The sequence below is a fragment of the Cavia porcellus genome, unplaced genomic scaffold (genome assembly GCF_034190915.1).
Source record: "Cavia porcellus strain 051 isolate PalLab524CR breed Dunkin Hartley unplaced genomic scaffold, mCavPor4.1 scaffold_3, whole genome shotgun sequence".
NCBI lineage: Eukaryota > Metazoa > Chordata > Mammalia > Rodentia > Caviidae > Cavia > Cavia porcellus.
This window is the reverse complement of record NW_026947486.1, coordinates 65,284,988-65,301,519: the sequence shown is the minus strand read 5'-3', so window position 1 is coordinate 65,301,519 and position 16,532 is coordinate 65,284,988.

The window sequence follows — 16,532 nt, the reverse complement described above, 5'->3', positions numbered from 1 at the left end:
ATGTCCTTGTGTAGATGACCAAAAAAGGCCTAAACTAGGTCCCTCTAATCCTGTTACAGAGTACTATTGTATTCATAAGGATAGCATCCGCATAACTTAATCAATTTCTAAAAAATTCACCTCTTAACCACAAAGCAGAATACCTTCCTGTGTGAATTTTGGAAGGAAAACATTCAAATCATATTAATAGGACAGTAAGCTTCTTTACGAGGAATTTTAAAGTGAGCTAGACAGAAGCCTTAATGTTGATTATGATCTAGCCTCTCTGTCACATTCCACTATTTATGAAATGCCTTATTGATCCTACAGGTCAACTTTCTTTAGCTAAAGAGAATAGTATGGTCAGAGAGTGATGGTGAGCATTTTAGAGGTTTTATGATGCAAATAGCCAGCTGAGAAATGCATGGTATTGGTGAATCACATCTGCTTTCAGATACCAACACCAGGAGACAGAGTCTTCTGAGTGATCTTGGAGTTTGCCTATCTTAGTGTTGATGCTGAATCACTCGTCCAATATACTACTGCTGAGACCCAGCCTTGATGATGTTTGACGTGAGCCCACACTTTAGAGGTATCAACTCTGCCCTAATTATGCATTAACTCTCTGAAAATGGCCAGAGAATAGTGGATGTTGACAAAGGCTTGTGCACATTCAGATTTCCCATCCTTGATCTCAAATGTATTTCAGGTTTTGAAGCCCTGTGCTTACTGTGCAAGTGGCCACAGGACACAGGCCTCAAGAAGCTTATAGACACCTTTTTCATGTGTCTGCTATTTTAGGTTTAAATATATGTAGAATATTTTATATATACATATGTATATGTATATATATATATATATATATATATATATATATATATATCAGGAGTAAGAGGTAACCAAGAAGTGATGTCTATATAGTGAATGGGCGACAAGTGGAATGTATTGTCCACATTTATACACGTGAATGCTCTTACAGTGAGCAATGAAGCTCAGGATGTACTGAATTTCATAGGAGTTAATACATTGCAAATTGCTTTTGGCCTCCTTGTAGTGGCTGCTTTTGGAAGACATATTCTTTCCAAATATATTTAATCTAGAAATATTTCAGAAAAACATTGGATAAAAGATATTTTTAAAGCCTGACCATGTTGAGTTCTCCTTTATTCTATTAAAGAGTCATTAAAATTTGTTAAGTATTTTGTGCTTCATGTACTGAATCTGGGTTGATCCCCTACCAGAGCCTACTTCATTCTATTTCTTACTGAATTTTGAGTTCCTTGACAGTAAAGCATGTATCTTAATCATTTCCAATTTTCAGCCCCTTTAGTAATTGTAACACCATGGAAAAATTAATAGAATATGTAATTTTTCATCATTTTATTTCAGAAGCACAATTTGAGTTCCTTTGTCTAATTCTTTGGATTTTCTGATGATTGTGGTAGTCAGGCTTAAGTTAGACAGCAATTACGAAGGTAAACCTCTTCCTAAGATCAGAAAATGAAGATTGAGAATAGTGTTTCTTCATTTGCTACTAATTGCTTGCTATGAGTTAAATGGTAATTAAATGGTAGTTTTCTAAAGCTTTTTCAAACCCCTCAACTCTGATTCTCTGTCTAGTAATATTTAAAGTCAAATTATGTTTTGTAAGAAATTGAATTTCTCAGAGTCCTGCATCTCCTTTTGTTTTTGTTTTTACACCCTCATCTTTTATTCTTACCTTAAAGCTTTGCTATCTTCAAATTACATTCAAGAGGTTTTTTGTTGTTTTTGTTCTTTGATCTATTACTGAACTTCTTAACCATATTAACACAATTTTGGTAAACAGAACAATGTACTTTTCTCCTCTTTGTGAAAGATTAACCTTTTGTAAACCAAGAACAATGTTGACAATGATGTGATGGCTGGGTTCTGTAAAATTAAAAACTACTGTATTTGTTCCTCTGTTGTTTGTTTGTTGGTTTGTCATAGGTGGCCTTTATCATATTGAGGTTTGTTTGTTTGATTGTTGGTTGGTTTGTCATAGATGGCCTTTATCATATTGAGGTAAAGACAATTTATTCCAATTTTCTGTAAGATTCTTATCATGAAGGAATATTGGACCTTATCAAAAGCTTTTTCTGCATCTATAGAAATGATCATGTGATTCTTACTTTTGGCTTTATTGATATAGTGGATTATATTTATTGATTTACGTATTTTGAACCATCCCTGCATGCCTGGGATGAATTCCACTTGGTCATGGTGTATAATGTTCTTGATAATTTGCTGCATCCTATTTGCCAATATTTTTGAGGATTTTGCATCTCTGTTCACTAGGGAGATTGGCCTGTAGTTTTCTTTTTTATTTGGGTCTTTCTCAGGTTTTGGTACCAGGTAATATTTGTTTCCAAGAATGACTTAGGAAGGATTGCTTCCGTTTCAGTTTCACTGACGAGTTTGAGGAGTGTCGGCATTAGGTCTTCTTTGTATTTCTTGTAGAATTCTGCAGTGAATCCGTCTGGGCCTGGGCTCTTTTTTGTAGATAAGGACTTAATTACATTTTCAGTTTCATTAATAGAAATTGGGTGATTCAGCAGTTTTATATATTTTTGACCCAGTTTTCGTAGTTCATATGTTTCTGGAATCTGTGCATTCCTTCTGTCTTATCAAATCTATGAGAGTAGAGGTTTTTGAAAAAGGTGTTGATGACCTTCTGTATTTCCACAGAGTCTGTAGTGATTTCACCTTTTTCATTCCTTATTGCATGAATCAGAGCTTTTTCTTCCCTTTTTTGATAAGGTTGGCTAGGGGCTTACCAATTTTATTTATTCTTTCAAAGAACCATCTCTTTGATTCTTTGATTCTTTGGACTATTTTCGTAGTCTCTATTGCATTTATTTCTGCTCTGTTTGTTATAATTTCCCGCTTTCTTTTGGCTTTCAGCTTGACTTACTCTTCTTTTTCTAGATGTTTGAGGTGTAGCGTCAGGTTATTTATTTTTATTCATTCTGTTTTCCTGATGTGGGAACTCAGTACAATAAGTTTTCCTCTGAGGACCGCTTTCATTGCATCACACAGATTATGGTAAGTTGTATTTGTATTTTCATTTGCTTGTAGGTATTTTTTAATTTCTTCTTTAATTTCCCCTGTGACTCATTGATTGTTTAAGACTATGTTATTCAATTTCCATGTGTTTGTGGGAGAAAGTCCCACAAGGTTTTAAATCCATTCCTCAGTTGATGAACTTTTGAGTTTTTTTCCAAGATTTATCTATTACAAATTGTGCTGTTAATGAACATGGGTGCAAATATATTGCTGTGGTATGACGCTTTTAATTCTCCTAGGAAGACGCTTAGAAGGGGACTAACTGGGTAGAATTGAATCTCTACACTGAGTTCCACAGGGTTTGCACCAATCTATGCTCTCATTACAGTGGCAAAGGCTTCCTTTATCCTGACAGCCCTGTAGCATTTGTCATAGGTTGTTTTACTAATGATAGCCATTCTTTCTGGAGTGAGATGGAATCACAGGGTTGTTGTAATATGCATCTCTCAAATGATCAGATATGGGAAACGTTTTATACATATTTATTTTCCATTTGTATTTCTTGATCTGAGAAGTATGTGTTCATCTCACCTGCCTATTTTGGAATTGGGTCTTTGAATTTTAGGGGCCTGATTTTTTCAGTTCTTTTGCATGTACCATATATATATATATATATATATATATATATATATATATATATAAACTAGCTATAGTTTTTCACAGACTGTGTTTTTTCTTTTCAGTTTGTTGGTGATTTATTTTGTTATGTGAAACTTTTTAATTGGGTGAGATCCAATTTGTTGATTTTTTGGTACATTGCCCATGTGGGCTGGGTTTTGTTCATACAGTACTCTCTGACTACACCTACGTCTTCGAGATTTCTACCAATTTTCGCTTTTAGTAAATTTAATGCTTCTGTTTTAGTATTTAGATTTTTGATCCCATTTTGACTTTAGTGCATGGTAATAGATATGTGTCTAGTTTTAGTCTGTACCATATAAAGAGCCTGTTTTTTCTGCATCATTTGTAAAAGATTATCTTTCTTCCAGTGAACATGTTGGCTACTTTGTCAAAGACAAGATGGTTTAGTGTGTTTGTAGTTGCTTTTACATCTTCTATTCTGTTGCACTGCCCTCAGACCTACTTTTACTTTTTACACTACTATGTGGATTTTATTATAGTAGCTTTGTAGTATAATTTCTGGTCAGGGTTTGTAATGCTCCCTGACTTGCCTTTGTTAACAGAATTGCTTTTGCTATTCTAGGTCTCTTCTGTGTCTAATTGAATTTTAAGAATAGTTTCTTTAATTCTATGAGGCATCCTAATAATATTTTCATTGGAATTCCATTAAATCTGTGTAGCAGTTTTCACATTATGACCATTTTGACAATGTTGGATTTTCCTATCCATGAACAAGTGATAACTTTCCTTTTTCTAATATCTTTTTCTATCTCTTTTTTCAGTGTACTGTAATTTTAAATATTTAGATCTCTCACTTTTGTTATATTGATTCTTAAGTATTTCATTTTGGGAGGATTCTGTTGTAACATGTGTAGTTTTTATTTGACTTTTCATGTCTGTTAATATTTGTTTTATGTAACTGGATGCACCAGTAGTTGATGCACATGGATTTACGATTATCATTTCTTGAAGTTTTTTTTTTTTCCTTAACAAGTATGTAATGACCTTGTTTGTTTCTTTTGGTGAGTCTTTACTTGCAGTTCACATCATCTACATATAGAATTGATATCCCTGCTTCGCTCTATATTCCTGTGGCATGGAATGTTGTTTTCCGTCCTTTAACTTTCAGCCTATGCATTTCTTATTAAATTAACTGTGATTCTAGAATGAAGCATATTGTTGGATCTTGCTTCTGCATATATTCTGCTAGTGTGTTTCTTTTGATTGGTAAGTTGAGAACATTAACATTGATGGTTGTAATTGATATGTATTGAATTCATTTTTTCCATGTTATTTTCCTGTGTTTGGTTCCCTGTTTTAAGCCTCTATTTAATTCCATGCCTTGCCTAGTGGCTTCTTTCTGTTGGTTTTCTTGTGCTTGTGATCTTTGTTTTCACATTCTAATATATTCTGCAGAGAATTCTGAAGAACTGTTTTGGTGGTCATGAATTTTTTCAGTTGTTCTTTGCCATAGAAGCATTTTTTATTTTGGAAGATTGTTTTGTGCTTTTCACTAATCTGGGTTGAAGGTTGTTTTTTGTAATGTGTTGAAATACCTCACTCCAGCCTTTCTTTGATTTGAGGGTTTGTGTTAGGAAGTCTTCTGTGATCGTGAAGGGGTTTCTTTATAAGAGATTTGTTTCTTTCTCTAGCCACTTTGAATATTCTGTTCTTGTGCTGAATTTCTGCAACTTTGTTTGTTATATGCCTTGTTGTAGATGTATTTTGACTATGGTATTTGGAATTTTATGTGCTTCATTTATTTGTATGTTAAAGTCTTTATGCATTTTTGGGAAGTTTGCTGCTATTATTTCTGTGAAGAGATTTTTAATGGCTTTTTATTGTCTCCAGATTTTTCACTGGGTGCAATCAATCTTTACTGTTCTTCTTTTCTTTCTCTTGAAGTTGTTGACTGATTCTCCATGGTCTCTTGCTGTTTTTAAGATATTTTCCTTTCATGATCATTAAGTGCAATTCTATGTCCAATAGCTGATATTCTATCCTTAACTTCATTCAATGAGTTGTGAAAACTTTCAATAGAGTTCTTAATCTGAATTTCTGTTTGGATCTGTTTCACGGTTTCCATTTCATTTATGTTGAGTGAGTATTCATGATTTCCTTTGTTTTCATGAGCTCTTCTATTTTTTGTTATCTGTTTCTGCTTTAATGTATTTCATTTTGATCATAATATTTCTGCTCCTTCAAAATTTATCTGTAGCCTCTTCCATTTGATTTTTCACTGTTATTGTTATCATTTCAGAAAGTTTCAGTGGTTGGCTTCTGACTTCCTCTATCTCATTGTGCTCTAGATTTTTCCTGGATGGGCTGGTGTTCTGAAGACACATTTTGCTTCTGCACATTGTTTTCTATTGCACTTTGTTTTCTATATTGATGCTTGTGGATTTCTTAAGATAGATAGTTTTATCCCTAGTTCTAAGGCTTTGCTAGTAATTATCTGCTCTTATGTGTTGTTGTCTAGGCATCGGTTCTAGGCCCTTGGATCTAATCCATGAACTACCTTACAAATATATTGAGAATGAGAAGTTGCTATTTACTAAGCACCCGGTCCTTTGGTATTGGTCTATGGTCATAGTAATGAGCCCACACAATCACAGTGTTGTCATACAGGGGGAGAAAGACTGAATAACAGGTATGTCATCCTGGCCAGTGTATTATAGGTTGCAATAACAATAGTCTCATACACAGCCTGGCTACTGACAAACTGTGGTAACTATCAACCTGATGCTGTTGACCATAGGAATAAGTTGTACAGTTGTAGAGCAAAATCCAACAAATATCAGGAACTTGTATGGAATGATTTTTACTTTAGTGTAGTGATTTTGCACTGTTCCTGATGGGAGTTTAAGAAAGATAGAGGACAAAATGGAGAGGTGAATGAGGTCAAATATAGTAGGAACAATACTGGCGGGCAAAGGACAATCGTTCATACTTTGAAAAACTAGAGGACACAGGAGGGAAAGAGTGGAAATGAAAACCAAAGTGTATTGAAAATGAACCAGAAAGAGAAAAGAAAATGTTACTCACGTGAAAGTATTATACAATTATGTGAGATAGTTGAGGAAAGAGGGAAAGAAAATGAGTTGAAAAAAAACAAGAGAGGTAAAATAAAAACTAAATTGTGAAATAAAAAGAAGAAAGAAACAAAAGTGACCAAAAAAAAGGCAGAACAAAACAGATAAATTCCAACCCAGACAGAAAAAGCATACCAATAAAAGAGAGAAAAATAAAAGTAGTAAAATTCCTTTGGCGTCTGTATTTCTGAGGTTGATCCAAGCCACGTCCCAGAAATGTTTTTTGTACTGTAGCTAAATTTGCAGTGGGATCTGTGCTGATATGGGGCTAGATGATAAGAGGAACTATAACTTAAAAATTAAGAATGTAAAAGACAATGTAGGGATACAAACAAATGAACTACAAAGGCTATTCACAGAAATAATCCAGGAGAATTTCCCTAATTTAGCAAAAGCTAAAGATACTCAGATGTATGAGGCATACAGTACCCCAGCCACCTACAGCCCAAACCGAACAACACACAGGCATATAATAATCAAAATTTCAGAAATCCAATATAAGGACAGAATATTAAAAGCCATCAGAGACAAGAAATAGATCACTTACAAGGGAACACCCATCAGAATTACAGCAGACTTCTCGGCACAAACCATCAAATCATGAAAAGTGTGGGGGGAAATGATTCAAGCTTTGAAAGGTAATAATCTCCACCCAAGATTGATATATCCTGCACAACTGTCCCTAGAAATCAATGGAAAAACCAGGTGCTCCCAGGATAAAGAGGAACTAGGGGAATTTGCAACCACCAATTCAACTCTACAGAGAATGCTGCAGGACATTCTAAAAAAACAAAAATACAAAGATTCCAGAAAGTGGCAGAGAGGCCACAATGAATGGAGCAGAAAGCAAAATGAAAAAGACAGACTGACAACTAATGACAGAAAAAGACCTCAACAGAAATGAGGCAGAGAAAGTTGGATGATAGGAACAGCTATTTTAGAGAAAACAAGACATCATAATAGCTAGTGCTGATTCAATATCATCTTGTTTTGAAGTCCCATCAAGCTTTTGTTCTTCTGTCTCCATCGGTATTAACATGTTGTATCATATTGGATTTTATTACATGTGATAATATAAACAAAAATTTTATAGACAAGGAGATTATACAGAAACCATTGTTCATTTTCTGTTAGTTGGTTCTAAATACCCTGTAATACTGTCATTCTCTTGAATAGTTTTACATTGTGTTAATATGTTTGATGCTATAATATACGAAGTTATACTCCAAGATTTCAAGTAAAGAGACACTATGGTAACTACTTTTATGTTGGGATATCTGGAGGTGAAACACTATTTTGCTTAAATTTTTATGTTTTGACCTGTGCTGTTCTGTTGTTATGGCCTCTTTTATCTCAATCTTTTTTATTATTTGCTTTTTTATTTTTATCTTTTTAATTAATGGAAAAATAAAAAAATAGCAGGATATATTATAGCAACCCACTTTGATTTACTTTTAACTTGATTTGAAACCCTGTTTTGTTCTCACCATCTTGTTTTGACTGATTTTCCTCTCTTCTGTTTTGCTTCATACTACCAAGCTTGAGAGTATAGGCAACAACTGTGAAGACAATAAGATTCATTATGACGCTCATTCTGGTTTGACTATTGTCTTCTCTGAAGTCCTGTAGTGTCTCCAATGTTTTGGTTTTTTTGGTTCTGTTCTTTACTGTTTTGTTCAATTTTATTATAACTGATGATACAGGCAATTCTTTTTAAGATAGCAAGAAGCATTATGGTAACCAATGTTGATCACCTTGTATTTTGTTTTTACAGTATGTATTACGCCCATCCTTTTGATTTGACTGATTCTGTTTTGTTATTGCACATTTGGTTTTATTCTCTTCAAAAAAAGTAATAAGAACTGTGGGAGTAACAAAACCCAAAATGTGTAATTGTCAATGTACAAAAGAGAGGAAGTGCTCTAAAGGATATAACTGCATGTATATTTAAGTGTATAAGATAGATTACCATATTACTGAGTTTTGTTGGATCACTGAGCAGAACTGCTTGCAATCTCACTGTTTGAATGTTCACATTATATGCTTTAACTTTGTCATTAAATTTTGTAAATTTGTAACTTGAACAACTATTTCTAAGATGAAAATATGTAATCAATTAATTAGTGATTTCCTACTGTTTATTTTTTCTGAAATTCTGTATTAACTTGGACCCTTTTTCTGTTTTTTTCTCCTTAAATAAAATTTTAAATAAATAAATAAATAAATGACTTTGAATAGACTGGTAGAATGTATTTGAATTGGACACTGAAGCAAATCACATTTCGTATTTGCTAGGATGCTAGAATATTACATATCAGTTTCACCAGCGACCATAAAATTAAAAGAGCAGTGTTTCACTGAGCTTCTAGTGCAGCCCAATGACCAAACTCTTTAGGCAAACTGTGGATCAGGCTCATTCAAGGACACAGGACCTATTAAAATTTGCTTCTCAGCAAAAGAACTACAGACACCCAGGAAAATGTGTGGGGGTTAATCCTTTGTTGACCCTTCCAGTCTTCTCTCTCATCACCAACATATCTAGACTTTTCTGCCTTGTCCATCAACAGCAAATTCAAATGGTTCTCACTTCCTCTGCCACCAGCACGGTAAAATCTCTCCTGACTTTCTCTGTCATCAGAACTTAGCATACAGTCACAGTGAGTTTGGCCTTGCTGTGGTGAAACCTCAACTAGAAAGCTCTCAGTTTTCCTAGCAACAGTGAGCCTCTGTGACCTCATTGCTCCCAGGATGCCCCGCGGCAAGCAGGCTCATAAAGGCAGAGGCAGCCATTTTCCCCAGCATAGCAACTACAACCCAATCTGTGCTCCTGTTGAGATCCTTGCTGCATTTTGCTTCAGCCATGTCTGAGCCCAACAAGCAAGACCTAGCCCCACGAGGAGAAATCACATCTGCTGAAGAAGCAAGCCTGGAGCACAGACCCCTCCTAGATGTCCTAGTGCCCAAGAACCAGGAGAAAGCAACGGACCCTGTAGCTTTTCAGATGGTTATCAGAAACTCTGAGGAAGAGTATGAGCAAGAGGAAGCCCAAGTCTTGCCTCAAAGGCAAGAACCAGGATATACAGCCCATAGAAGAGGAGGATGAAGAGAAAAAAGAGGGCGAGGAAGAAGTCAGTGTGGAGAAGGGAGAAGCAGCAGAGACCAATGAGCTATTCTTGGGTTTCGTTGTCCCTGTTCTGTGATTTAGTCTGTTCCCATGTACACAGTATCTACCAAAATGATCCCGTTGTCCTCTGGCTTCAGGGTAATAAGGACCACCCTGGCAAACCTGAAGATCTGGGAGAAGAACCTGTGCACTGAGAGCTAGAAAATGCAGGTGTGGGAGGCTGGGCCTGGGAGGATGAATACTTACCAGGGGATCCTTGTGGTGGGAGGAAGAGGACCCTGCAAATAGGGCTGCATTGCACAAGATAAAGGAAAGTGCAGCCGATGGCTTAAGTCCAAGTCCAGTAAGACTGGACCTGTGGACCCAAAGGGGCATGGCTGGGAGCAACAGCAGTCTTTGGAACTTTGCAGCCCTAGTAGCTGCCCCTAGCTTCCTTGTAGATCATCCCCTGAGCTTGTCTGATGTCATTAAACAATGAATCCATGTTGTCAAACATCTTGTGGCCTATTGTGCCCAGAAGAAGCCACATTCTCTAAACATTTACAGTCATGAGAAAAAACATTGCATTCTACATCTTTGTGTTTGATGAGGAATGTGCGATAGCATAATGTATGAACAGCCAGAAGGTGCAAGGCTGTTTTTAGCATAGTTCAGGAAGATACTTGGGCAGAAATGGAAGGAGAAACTCAGGGTAAAGGTAAAACAAATACATTCTTCAATCTTGGTTGACAGCCTTTTAAAATGTATAACGTTGCAGGATGAACCAAGAAAATGATACACGATTGCTAGATTACTTTAAAAGTGTAAAACTTACATTTTCAGGATTTGAGGAACCAATAAAATTCATAGTAGACTTGATTTTAAGACAATGAATCTTTTTCAAGGTAGTTCTGAAAAAGTAAAGAAATGAAAAACAAAAAATAAAAATCAAGCAAAAAACAAAACTAACATGAAAACAGAATCAGATTATTCTGATACCTTTCTCTTCGTGGTCAAAAATAATCACCAGCACAGCATTTGAGAAAGAGAGGTAATGTCACCGTAATTGTTGAGTAAAGAAAATATGAGAGCCATGAAAGAATTTTATCAATCAGTAGGAGTGGGGCCCAGTGGTCTTTGAGGTTTTTTTTTCCTTACACGATTCTACTCTACAGGTTTTTCAATGCAGGGAACTAGGTGCTACATTGTAACTTGGAACAGTTTTCCAATGACATCTTATCCCTGAAGTCTCTATCATCACTTGCTAAGAATGCATTGCTAATTAGTATAAATTTGTAGTTGAAGAGTCTCAAGAAGGCCAAGCTAAGAAGAAAGGAGAGAAAGGGTGAAAAAATTGAAGAACTAGAAGAAGGATAACAAAAATACTAATAGTGACAAGTAAGCCTTTCTTGGGAATTCAGATATAGGTTTATAACTTTGAGAATTAACTAACCATTCCTCACATAGTCCTGCTACTTATATCTTTACGTTTTCAAATCCCTTCATAAAATAATAAAACATTGTTAAAATTCATTTTAAAAATAGTTTAATGTTAGAAACACACTTCTACATGAGATAAAGTGAACTTCATTCTGACATGTGCATCATTCTAAAGTGCAAGACCTTTACCGTGTACTTGCAAGATTACTACAAAGAAGAAATTTAACAGTCTTGGTAGTGGAAACCAGTGGAGAAAGGTCACTAAAAACAGCAGCTGAAGCAACTGGGCCATGTACTAAGTGATTATTTATCACATGACCACACAAACATAGTTTCATAAAAAGGAATGCCTTTGAGAAGGTTGATTATTGAGAGAGTAGGAAAAATTAAGGAGTTCAAGTGAAACACTTCATGACCAATCCACAAATAGTTCAGTTTAGTTTTCTTAGAGCATTCAAACAAAAACAGTAAGGTTGTTGTTTATTATGGAAATGAGAGTTAATATATACATCTCTACTTGTCTATTTTTCTGAATGATTTTTTCTGTGGACATCTGATAATCTCACTCTCATTTTACATATATGAACACTAAAAACCTGGCAATTTAAGGAAATATATATGTTTTATGTAAAAACAAACATGAATAGAACCCTTAAATCACAGAGTAGCTTCTCAAAGAAAAAAATCCAGCCATTCATATTGGTCAGTAAGAAACCAGTCTTGTTCTTCTTTTTGAAACCATTGAATTTTTGAGAATGCTAATATCTAAGGGTCTATGTTTCAAGTTGAAAGGGTTTATTTCAATTTTTGTTTTTGCTTTTCTTTACTGAGATGCAGATGTACATACAGTTGATTCAGACTTCAAAAGTCTTTAGTGTGAGTTAATGGTGTAAAAATATTAATTGTTTCTTATTTTATCCTACGGTTGGAAAACAAGAAAGCAATGGATGGAAAATGGAAAAAATAAATTTGCTCTTCATTAATTGTGTAATTTTCATTAGCCTAGAATTCTGATTTTATTTCAAAGTCTGTCATATAGAAATGACTTCAACTAACATCTGGGTTTACATTATCTTGTTAAAGATATATTGAGTGCATGTGTTATTATAAAAGTAAAATCGACCTTGAAATGTATGGCCTGCAGTTTTTATATGGGAATACCACTGACACAAAGCTATTTTTGTATCTCTTCCTTCTGTTTTGGCAGAAAGTGCACTTCATTCCTATATTTTGCCAGCATATTTTAAATTATTTTATTATAGTCCAAAATGATTTGAAATATAAGGTTGTAGTTTGTGTAATGAAAGAGTTGCAGGTCTAGTACGTACTACAATTTATTGGAAAAAGATCTATGAATGACATAGTTTGTAAGGAGAACAAATGTTACTAATGTGCTACTGTGAATCAGTAGAACTAACAGAAGCCAAATAGTTGTTTGAAATGATTTCTTCAATCTCTACCCTAGACTTACTAAAACAGATTCTTTTTTTTTATTTAAAGGAAAAAAACAGTATAAGGGTACAATTAAAACAGAATGACAAAAATACAGTAAGAAATCACTATTTAATAGATTACATATTGTCATCTTAGAAATAGTAGTTCAAGTTACAGGATTAAAACATACAAAGTGGACATTCAAACAGTGAGACTGCAAACAGTCTCAATGATCCAACAAAAACTTGTCGGTGTCGCTCCCGGCCGGCAGGAAAAACACACGACAAAGTCTGGCGGTGTGCAACCTTGTCTTTATTTGTCTCCGCGTGGGCCGCGCGAGGCCTCCGCTCTGCCACCAGTGGACTTTCTCTACCGGTGGACTTTCTCTATCTCTCTCTGTGCTTCTCTCTGTGCTTCTCTCTCGTGGCGGGAGAGGCATTTACTTTTATAGGGTAACAGTGGCCAATCAGTTCAAAGCGCGCAATGCGGGCTGATTGGCTAACATCAGTTGTTGCTAGGCAGACTATCTTACAGAGCGGGTTGTTTAAGTCGCCAGGGCAATCAGGGGGCAGGAAGCAGGCGCCAACTTGGCTCACTCGATGGGAGGGGTAATTTAGCTCAGGCTTTGCCTTTTCTACAGGCCTCACGTCCGCCAAGTAAGGCGACCGGGCTCGGCCGCGGCTCCCAACAAAAACTAAGTAAAATGGTCATCTATCTTAACACACCTAACCACACTTGCAGTTGTATCATTTAGAGCACTTTTTCCTCTCTTTTTTACAACAAAATTTACATATTTTGGGTTTTATTACTCCCATAGTTCTTATTACGTTTTTTGGAAGAGAATAAAACCAAATATGACAAAACAGAGCAGTCAGTCAAAACAAGGGATAGACATAGCACATGATGTAGAAACAGAATACAAGGTTATCAACACTGATTACCATTATGCCTCTTGTTTCCTTAAAAAGAATTGCCTATATCATTAGGGTATAATAAAACTGAACAAAACAGTACAGAACAAGGACAATAAAGCCTAAACATTGGAAACATTACGGGACTTCAAAAGAAGATAGTAGTCAAACCAGAATAGGTGTCATAGTGAATCTTATTGCCTTCAAAGTAGTTGTCTATGCCCTCAAACTTGATGCTATCAACAAAGCGGAACAGAGTGTAATCAGTCATAACAAGATAGTGGGAGTAATGCAGGGCTTCAAATCAAGTTAATAGGAAATCAAAAATGTTACTATAATATATGCTGCTATTTTTTTTGATTTTTCCCCTTCATTAAAAATAATAATAATAAATACTTTTTTAATGAATAAGAGGGTGATTGAGATAAAAGAGGACATAACATCATAACAATACAGTTCAAAGCATGACAGTTTCAGCAACCTAGTGTTTCACCACAAGATAACCCAACTTAATAGTAGTTACCACAGTGCCTCTGTCCTTGAAATATTTGTATATAAATTCGAATACTATAGCATTAAACATATCAAGACAGTGTGAAACCATTCAAGTGGATTACAGGGTATTTAGAACCAGCTAATGGAAAATGAACAATGGTTTCTATATTATCTCTTTGCCTATAAAATTTTTTGTTTATACTATTACATATAATAAAATCCAGTAAGATACAACATGATACAACCAATGGAGACAGAAGAGCAACAGTTTGGTGGGACTTCAAAACAGGATAATATTAAATCAGCACTAGCTATTATGATGTCTTGTTTTCTTCAAAATAGCTGTTCATTTAATCACAGGCAATAATATCAAACAGCCCAAAATAAAGCCATTTCAATTAATGAGTGAAAACTTTATAAGGCTTCAAAGCCATATAATGGGGAATCATGATTACCACATACTTTTATATAGTTTAATCATTTCTTACAACAGGGGAGCTATTCGGTATTCATACATGTGAGTTGGATTTATTTCACTTATGAGTATGGTCTCAAGCTGCACCCTTTTATTTATAAATATCTCAATGTGATCATTCTTTATAGCTGAGTAATACCCCATTGTATAAAAATACAACTTTTTTATCCATTCCTCAGTTGATGGACACTTGGGTTGTTTCCAAGATCTGGCAGTTACAAATTGTGCTACTAAAAATTAGGTGCACACGTATCGTTATGGTATGATGTTTTCAGTTCTTCTGGGAATATGCACAGAAGTGGTATAGCTGGAACAAATGGGACTTCCAATTCCAGCTTTTTGAGAAATCTCCAGACTGACCTCCACAATGGTTGCACCAGTCTACACTCCCACCAACAGTGCAGGAGAGTTCCTTTTTCCCCTCAGCCTCTCCAGCCGTGGTTGTTGGAGGTTTTCTTGATCCTGGCCATTCTTTCTGGAGTGAGATGGAATCTCAGTGTGGTTTTAATTAGCATTTCTCTAATGACTAATGATGATGAACATGTTTTCATGCATTTATTTGCCATTTGCAGTTCTTCATCCAAGAAGTGTGTATTCATGTCAGATGCCCATTTTTGGATTGGATCTTTGAATTTTGGAGGTTTGATTTTTTTAAATTTTTATATGTTTTAGACAGAAGTCCTTTGTCTGAGGGAGAGTTCACTAAGAATTTTTCCCAGTTTGTGGGTTTTCTTTTCACTATGCTGGATATTTCTTTTGACATGCAGAAACATTTTAATAAGAGGTGGTCCCAATTATTGATTCTGGAAAGTATTTCCAGTGCGGTTTGAGTCCTGTTCATGAATTCTCTACCTTTCCCTGTGTCTTCAAGCTTTCTACCCAACTTGTCTTCTAATAGATTTGGTGTTTCTGTTTTAATATTCAGATCTTTGAACCATTTAGATTTTAATTTAGTACATGGTGATAGGCATGGGTCTAGTTTTAGTTTTTGGCAAATGGAAAGTCAGTTTTTCCAGCACCATTTATTAAAGAGACTGTCGTTCTTCCAGTGAACCTGTTTGGCTCCTTTATCAAAGTTAAGGTGGTTGAGTGTGTTGGTAGTTGTGGTTGTATCTTCTCATCTACTCCAGTGATCTTGGACTCTGTTTTGATTCCAGTACCATGTTCATTTTACTACAGTTGCTTTGTAACTTCACATCAGGTATCGTGATGCCTCCTGCCTTGCCTTTGTTGCTTAGAACTGTCTTTGTTATTCTAGGTCTCTTCTCACTCCAGAAGAATTTTAGGAGTGATTTCTCTAGATCTGTGAGGTATGTTGATGGTATTTTTATCGGGGTTGCATTGAATGTGTATAAGAGTTTTGAGAGAATGGTCATTTTCACAATATTTATTCTTCCTATCCATGAGCAAGGGATGTCTTTCCATTTTCTGAGATCATCTTCAATTTCTTTTTTCTGTGTATTGTGATTTTTTTCTGTATAGGTCTTTCACTTCTTTTGTAAGAGTAAGTCCTAAATATTTCATTTTTTTTGTTTCTAATGTGGACGGAGTTGCTTCTCTTATTTCTCTCTCTGTGATTTTTGTTGTTAGTGTATAGGAATGCTATTGGTTTTTGAGTATTGATTTTGTATCCAGCTACATTACTGAATTTACTTACTATATCTAAGAGTCTTTCAATGGAGTTTAGGGCATCTTCTATGTAGAGTATCATGTGATCTGCAAACAATGATAATTTAACTTCTTCCTTTCCTATCTTTACCCCTTTTATTTCCCACTATTGTCTCATTGCTTTGGCTTTTATTTTCAGTACTATATTAAATAGGAGTGGTGATAAAGGACATCCTTGTCTTGTGCTTGATTTTAAAGTAAAGGCCTTCATTTTTTGTTATTTAGTA